This window comes from Rhincodon typus, chromosome 2 (assembly GCF_021869965.1).
Source record: "Rhincodon typus isolate 14 chromosome 2, sRhiTyp1.1, whole genome shotgun sequence".
Taxonomy (NCBI): Eukaryota; Metazoa; Chordata; class Chondrichthyes; order Orectolobiformes; family Rhincodontidae; genus Rhincodon; species Rhincodon typus.
In genome coordinates, this window is record NC_063333.1 from 78,996,687 (window position 1) to 79,006,072 (window position 9,386).

Here is a 9,386-nt window from a genome sequence, read left to right on the forward strand (position 1 = left end):
TTCTGTAAAACATGCCATGCATTTCAGGTGGTGGGAAAGCCTCAACATGTAACCAGACCAGCACCTGTACCAATTTGTGAAGAACCACTTAAGCAAGTATTAGAGGGTTGTGTCAGGACACCTTATGTCCTTACAATCATGGAAATGACAAAGGAATAACTAATGGGAACCAAGTTGAAGACAATTACAGCTAGTGTAGTAGCGGAAAGGATAAGGTATTTCTTTAAAAGTTTTGAATTACCAACTGAGGTAAGGTCTGATTAGGGTTCTAACTTTAGATGTAAAGTTTTCCAGGAAATCTTTAGCATTTTGAGTTCAAACAATTGAAGTTAGCAGCATATCATCCACAAACACTAAGAGCTTTGGAGAAGCACCAGCATACTTTCAAAAATATAAGGCATAGAAAATGCTGGAGAAGTTAATCAGATCTGACAGCATCTGTGGAGAGAGAAGCCGAGGTAATGTTTTGAGTCCAGTGTGGCTCTTCCACATTACCTGCATTTATTTCAGATTTCCAGCATCTGCTTGTTCGTACAAGATTAAGATATGTTATCATGAAAACTCACAATTTTGGTATAAAGGATTAGATTTCTTATTATTTACCACCAGAGATTTCCCCAAATGTATCAACTGGATTTAGCCTATTCAAATTGGTTCATGGTACTGAGATTAGAGATCTTGTAAAATTGATTAGGGAGAAGTTTTTGAATGAGAAGGATGAATCCTCAATGTTAGGTGACGTCCATCTTTTGAGAATAACTTGCAATCGTGTAGGTAGCACAGCAACATTTAAAAGTTTCACAGGTGGAAATGAAACAATGAGCAGATAAACATTCAGCAACGAGAAAGTTTCAAGTGTGAGATGATGTATTGGTACTGTTGCCATTTCAAGTGAACCTCTGAAAGTGAAATTCAGTGGTCCATATAAAGTAGCTAGAAGGGTTAGTATGGTGACTTATCTGACATACACTGCTGATCAAAAGAAGAATCAGTTGTGTCACATAAATATGTTGAAGTATATTATTATAGCAAAAGAATAAGGAGAGAGTGTGTCAGGTGGTAATGATAAAAATGACATAATAAGAATGTGGTAGATGAAGAGGTCTCAAATTGAAGCTCCTACATTTCAACTAGCTAACACAGAAACATTGTGATGGTTAGATTCTATGTTCTCATCTTTAGTGAAAGAACAATGAGGGGATCTTAAAGACTTCTGTGCAAGTGTGAGCAATCTGCAGGTAACCTGGATATATATTAGCTGGATTTGATGTGATGTAGAAGATCCGCATGATTATGAATTCAGTTATGAAATTGTTTTCTACCACTTAACTGTGCTTTGGTTTGTAGAAGAATTTTTGAAATGTGAAATTTAATCTGCTGCTAACAAGTTACACCTTGAAGTAGGAAGTCACAGATTTTCATCTGCTAAGTTCAAAAAGATGAGTTGTCACTTATGGTATCATTACTCTTGGAAGACAACAATATGTGCTTAAATATTCTTCTCCTAAATGATTTGAGGGATACTTTGAGAAGTGGCATTATGAAAACATTTAATTCTCTTTCTCAATATTCTCAACATGAAGGTGGGATTTCATCTCCACAAGGACTCTGTGGTAGTCACTCTTACTGATCGTATCATGGTCAGATGCATCTGCAACAGGCGGTTTGGTGAAGATGAGGTCAAGTGTGTAATTCCCTCTTGCTTGTTCCCTCATTGTCTGCTGTAGACCCAGTCTAGCAGCTATGACCTTTAGGACTCAACCAGTTCGATTTGTGGTGATACTATAAGACCACTGTAGGTGATGGACACCCTCAGTACTTCAAGTGATGCTCAAAATGGAGGAATACTGTTTCAGCAGATGAGGGGGAACAATATGAGGTACTCATGTTTCCTTGCCTATGTTTAATGTGATGATTTCATGGTATCTGGAGTCAATGTTGAGATCTCCTAGGGCAGTTCCCATCTTACTATACTTTGCTGCCACTTCCACTGGGTCTATCCTGCCAGTGGAACAGGACATGTAATGGTGGCTTGGTCATTATGTATAAGGTATGACTCCATAAGTATGACAATATTAGGCTGTTGCTTGATTAGTCTGTGTGACTGCTCTCCTAATCTTGGCATTAGCCCCCAGATGTCAACAAGTACTTTGCAGGGTCAACAGGGCAGTATTTGCCTTTGTTTCCGGTGCCTTGGTCAATGCTGGTAGTCGTCCAGTTTGAAATTTTCTAGTGGTTGATACAACTGAGCGGCTTGTTGGCCCAGTACTGTGGTTCTCCAGTTACATGTAGGCCAGACCAGTTGAGGAAGGCAGATTTACATTCGTGAACCAAACGGGTTTTTCCCAAATCCACAATGGTTTCAAAGTCATCATTTGACTTTTAATTCCAGATTTCAAATCTGCCACGATGGGATTTGAACCCAAGTCCCCAGAATGCTACCTAGGTCTCTGGATTACTCGTCCAATAATACCATTATGCCATCACCTTCCCTAACAGTTCAATAAAGATACAGTGCATATAAGATTGCTTTTCTCTGAGCTTGTAACACATAAGTCTCTTCATGGCTGGAATAATGATGGGACATTCTCTATTGTGTCCCAATTACATCCAGCATCAACTCATTGAGTAGCTAACGGAATGCAACGATACTGTTGTCACATGATTGAAACTAGCTAGAGAAAGCCAATATCACAATTCACAAGGACATCCCAGTGCGTCAGTCTGAGATATGAAGACTGGAGGGAAGCCATTTCTCACCCAGCACAGAAAAGGACCTTGCATCAAAAGCCACTTTAAGCATACAACTGAGACATATTCATTTTAGCTGCAGTATTATATTTATTCACTGCAGGGCCTTGACCACCTCCAACTGGAAAGCGAGAAGCTGGCTGTTATTTAGGAATATATCATTGAAACTTCTGACCTTCATTTTCCTTTGGTGCAATCAAAAATCCTACAGGTTTACAACATGTCAGTTATCTTAACCAGTAATTAGAAGTGACTTTTTTTTTTACGCTTAAAGGTAACTAAATGTATGCTACATCTTTAAAACACTTTTTGTATATGTGTAATTGGTGTGAATGAAATGTAGGTGTTTGACAAGTTTACATTGCAGGTGTTATGAAAAATAAATATTTCTCCTTTGTTTTAATTTAAACCTGCAAGAAAGCCTATTTGTGTCTGTTCTTACAAGTCATAGTACTCTAGGCATTAGACCACATCTTCCCAAAGGCATATTTTGTTGCAGTCAGCTGTCCCCAACATCTTGGTATTCGTTTAATGCTGATGACACTCCAGAATCTAATAGTATCTATAAAAGCAAGTTGTCATGTCAATTTTATTTCAATACAACTATTTCTAAACAAGTTGTAAACATTTTAAATGAATGTGATAATACAAATTATGAAAGTACGTGTTTTGTGTAAGCCTTTTGCTAACAATAATGACTTAAAATGAAAAACTGTCAAAACTTAATTTCCTGATTTTTACTAATCCCAGACAAGAGAGCGCACAGGTGATCTATTTGCAGTCCTTTTCTGATTTCATTTGTGTTACTATGTCATAAAGATGCATCTTAGACAACCAACTGAACCACATTTCCATGTTAAATATTAACATAGACACAAACACAGTAATGTAAACTGACCCTTTTGCAAATAATGTTTCCACTTCTGGGAATAGGCTGGCCATCAATATCCACCAACTCCTACAGTTCCCTGGAATATACACCCGCACACCTTGCTTACTGGACTCTACTCCATTCTCCCAGTTTTCCATTGTATCTGATCAGATGATGCAACTTTCTGCCGTGGGACCTCAGAAACGTCCACCTTTATCCTCAACTGAAAATTCCCCACCACTATGGTTGACAAGGCCCTTAGCCATGTCCAACCCAATACCTGCACTCCTGCCCTCACCCCTTCTCTTTGCTCCCACAATACCAATAGGATCCCTCTGGTCCTCACTTTCCACCCCACCAGCATCCACATCTACAGGATCATAAGCCGTCATTTCTGCCAGCTCCAGCCAGATGCCATCAGCAGACAAATATTACCTTCCCTCCCTCGTCAGCACTTGGAGTCAAAGAAATGTACAGCATGGAAACAGACTGTTCGGTCCAACTCGTCTGACCAGAAATCCTAAATTAGTCTAGTCCCATTTGCCAGCATTTGACCCATATCCTTCCAAATCCTCCTTTATTCATATAAACCATCCAGATGCCATTTAAATATTGTAATTGTACCAGCCTCTACCACTTCCTCTGGCAGTTCATTCTGTATGTGCACCTCTGCGTGAAAATGTTGCCCCTTAGGTCCCTTTTAAATCTATGCCCTCTAGTTTTGGACTCCCTTATCCTGGGGAAAAGACCTTGACTATTCACCCTATCCATGCCCCTCATGATTTTATAAACCTCTAAGGTCACCCCTCAGTTTCCAACAGAAAATAGCCCCAGCCTATTCAGCCTCTCCCTGTAGCTCAAACACTCCAACCCTGACAACATTCTCATAAATCTTTTCTGAACCCTTTCAAGTTTCACAACATATTTATGCTTGATTCATTGACCAAATTATGAAGTACGAGTTCAAAATAGTCCAGGATCTCTGCTTCATGTCCATGTTCTAACCAATGAATGCGAACATACCAAACACCTTCTTCACCACCGTGTCTACCTGCGACTCCACTTTCAAAGAACCATGCACCTGTACCCCGAGGTCTCTTCATTCAGCAACACTCCCCAGGATCTTACCATTAAATGTACAAGTCCTGCCCTGATTTGCCCTACCAAAATGTAGCAAATCACATTTATCTAGATTAAACTCCACCTGCCACTCAATCCATCAGCCCACCTGATCAAGGTCCTATTGTACTCGGAGATACCCTGGTATCTCAGAGAATACTCTGGACCACTGCCATTCCCAACACCTCCCCACACCCCTTTCCAATGCAATGGCAAAGGTGTAATATTTGCCTATTTACCCACTCCCTCCTCACTATCCAAGGCTACAGGTGAAGCAGTAATTTACCTGTACTTCACTCAATCTAGTCTACTGTACTTGCTGCTCACAATGTGGTCTCCTTTCATTAGCGAGATGGACACTGCGCAACCGCTTTGCATAACACCTATGTTCTGTATGCAACAATGACTCTGAGCTTCCAGTTTCTTGCCACTTCAACACATCACTTTGTTCCCCGAAGAAACATTTCTGTCTCGGGCCTGCTGCATTGCTCCAGCAAGGTTCAGTACAAGCTGCAAGAACAGCATCTTAGTTTCCACTTGGAGACCCTGCAGCCTTTAGGGCTTGAGTTCAATAACTTTAGCACAAGAACACCTTCCTCTATATCCTTTACCAATCCACTCTACCAGGTTCTGAACCCCGTTCCCCTCCCCCATTTCTGATGAAGGGTCTAGATCCGAAACGTCAGCCTTCCTGCTCGGCCTGCTGTGTTCATCCAGCTCTACACCTTGTTATCTACTGTCATGACATGGGCTGCTTTCAGCACAGCCAAGACATTTTAAATTACTAATGGGCCCTCTTATCAAGTTTTCTTTCTCCCTTGCATATGGTATCATCCATCCCTTTGTCTGCCTACTTGTCATTCTTTCTCTCAGGTTCCATCTCCACCTATCCGCTCACTCCTTTCCCCACCTCAGTACATATATAAATATACCTCGCCTTTTCCTAGCTACTAACAGTTCTGAAGAAGGGTCATTAGACTTGAAATGTTAACTCTGCTTTCTCTCCACAGGTGCTGCCACATCTGCCGAGTTTCTCCAGCAATTTCTGCATTTGCAAATAAAGTTTGGAGGTTTCCACACAAAAATTCTAGCTTGATAAAATGAATGAGATTGCTGTTGCATAATTAATTAAGTTTTTTTTATTGAGAGACACATTTGTAAGATATATTTTTCTTTCAGCCACTGTCAACAATGAACCATCTCTATCATTGTTTTGCAACTCAATGAAAATCGTATGGAAGAATAAAACTAGGTCCTTTTTTTTAGTTAACCTATTTTTTCTAATCAGCCTGTTCAAATATGTTATTATACATCTCTGAAGCAGGTGGGACTTGAACCTAGGGCCTTCACCACTGGGGTAGGTACACTACTACTACACCACATGAGGGCCCACCTACTTAGAATAGAATGCTGGAATCATTAAGCAGGTTAGGCAGTATCTGTGTAGAATTAAGCAGAATTATTGAGCTAGATTTAATGCAGGTGGGTGGGTGAATCACAAAGAACCCTGAAGGAAAGTTCTGCACTTTTGAGTCTATGTTACATCCATAATGCACTGCAGGCAAGTTAATAATGCAACTACTGTCTTCACTCTGGGAGGATGTCCTTCACTTGGGAGCTGCCAGCCAACCAGATGGCAGGTGTACACCTGGTGTATTATACGGATATGTTTCCGATACACATCTATGCTATTGTCGAAACTGTCTCCCAACTGTCTTATATCGCCCCTCTGATTGCCCCAGTATATCTGCAGCTGATACCGTAAAACCTTAAGACATAGGTGCAGAAGTAGGCTATTCAACCAATCAAGTTTCTTCCACCATTCAATGAGATCATAGCTGATTTGACAATCCTCAACTCCATTTTCTGAGTTCTGAGGAAGGGTTACCAGACCCAAAACATTAACTCTGATTTTTTCTTCACAGATGCTACCAGACCTGCTGAGCTTTTCCAGCAACTTCTGTTTTTGTTCCATTTTCATGCCGTTTCACCAAAGCCCTTGATTAAAACTCTGTCCATCTCAGCCTTGAGTATACTTAATGACTCAGCCTCTACAGTCTCCTATGGTAAAAAAATTCCACAGATTCACTACTCTCAAAGAAGAAAGTAACCTCTGTATGTCAATTTGAGAAACTCTTTATTCTGAAATTATGACCTGTGGTCCTAGACTCTCCATCAAGGGGTAACAGCGTTTCTGCATCTACCGTGTCGAATTCCCTGAGAATCGAGTACACTTCAATAATGTTGCATCAATTTTCTAAACTTAATGAGTATAAATCCAATCTACTCAATCTCTTCTAATCTATACTTCTGGATTTAACTCTTTTAAAGCACGCCTGACCAGCCTCCCTTATTCTGTACTTTGTTAACAGAGATAAATTAAAACGCTGCAGCCCATATCCTAAAGCACACTGAAGCCTGTTCAGTTGTCAACTTCTGTATTCACTGACCTATAGTGGCTCCTGGGTAAACAATTCAAAAATTCTCATCCTTGTTTTCAGATCCCTCTGTGGCCTCACCCCTCCATATTTCCATTATCTTTGCCAGCTCCACAACCCAAGATCTTTGTACTCCTTAAATTTGAACATCCTTATTTTAATCAATTTATGATTAATGGTTGTGCCTTCAACTGTCAAGACCCTCCACAACTGAATTTGCTCCCTCAACTACCTGCCTCTTCATCTTACTTTGCTCCTTTAAGGCACTCTTTAATACTTACCACTTTGATGAATCTTCTGTTTATCTCGCCTTTCATCTCCTCCTGTGGCTTGGTGTTATAGTTTGTTTTATAATTTGAATGAAGCAGATTGGAATATTTCATTACTTTGAAGCCTCTTTATAAATATAAATTGCTGTTACGCATGTAAGAACCTTGAATCATGGTACCTGACTTCTCCAAACATGACAGTAGCCACAATCTCCAAACTAATTTAATATTCATTTCTACAATTAATATTTTTGACCAGTTTGCTAAAACAAAATACAAATTGAATGCCATCTTCTGTCAGTGCAATTGTTTACGCTAACTTTCAATGATGTGGTCATATTCGACTTTCCTTGCTGGTTAATAAGGCTCAAGCATCTTTAGCGAATACAGAGGTTACGGGACAAGTACAGGAAAGGTCCACTTTCTGGTGTTTTTCATAACCAAGAAAATTAGATTAACACTTAAAAGTTGCTGCTCACCCCTTAACTCCCACAAACTGGCACATGGAGTTTAATTTAGATAAATGCGAGGAGCTGCATTTTGGCAAGGCAAATCAGGGTAGGACAAATCTGATGAAGGGTCTAGGCCTGAAACATCAGCCTTCTTGTTCCTATGATGCTGCTTGGCCTGCTGTGTTCATCCAGCTCCACACCTTGTTGTCCAGGACTTGTACACTGAAGGGTACGATCCTGGGGAGAGTCGCTGAACAAAGAGACCTTGGAATGCAGGTTCATAGTTCCTTAAATGGAGTCGCAGTTAGATCGGATAGTGAAGAAAGTGTTTGGTATGCTTGCCTTTATTGGTCAGAGATTGAGATTAGGAATTGGGAGGTCATGTTGCAGCTGTACAGGACATTGGTTGGGCCACGTTTGGAATACTGCATGCAGTTCTGGTCTCTTCTATAAGAAGGATATTATGAAACTTGAAAGGGTGCAGTCAAGATTTACAAGGCTGTTGCTAGGGTTGGAGGGTTTAAGCTATAAGGAGAGGCTGAATAGACTGGGCCTATTTTCCCTGGAGCTTCAGAGGCTTGTGGTGACGTTATACAAGTTTATAAAATCATGAGAGGCATGGATGGGCTAATTAGGCCAAGGTCTTTTCCCCGGGCTGTGGGATTCCAAAATTAGAGGGCGTAAGTTTAAGGTGAGAGGGGAAAAATATGACCTGAGGAGCAACTTTTTCATACAGAGGGTGGTGTGCATATGGAATGAGGTGCCAGAGGAAGTGGTGGAGGCTGGTACGATTACAACATTTAAAAGCCATCTGGATGGGTATGTGAAGGGCTTAGCGGGATATGGGCCAAATGCTAGCAAATGGGACTAGATTTTTACAGGATATCTGGCTGGCATGGATGAGTTGGACTGAACGGTTTGTTTCTGTGCTGTAGATCTCTATGACTCTATGAACTGGTGCAAAGCAGAAGCCTTCAGGCCAAAGGTGCACAAAAGCCTGAAGGGCAAGTCTCACCAGTCATTAACTATATTTAGTCTGGGGTAAGAAAAATAATTTTGGCCAGGGATGCTGGATAATGATCAATACAAGGAATTCTGTGCACCCGAGCTTAGGGATACCAACCTCCAGCTGACACCACATTGTTGAATGCAGTGCCTAGGTTGAACCGGAGAGTCTCTAAATCTGCAGAATTTTCTCACAGAAAAGCTGGGCAACTGAGGTTTTTATTTAAGCTTTTCTGTAAAATTTTAAATAACTTGTTAATCCCCACTAAAATGCACAGGTTTTGAAAAATGTTGAATTTTGCAAATAAAATTTTATAGCAATACTAAATGAAGGTGAAAAAACAATGTTAACAATAAGTGGAGCAGGAAAGTTGACGTTTCGGGTCAGGACCCTTCTTCAGAAGAAGGGTCCCGACCCAAAACGTCAACTTTCTTGCTCCTATGATGATGCCTGGCCTGCTGTGTGCCTCCAGCTCCACAC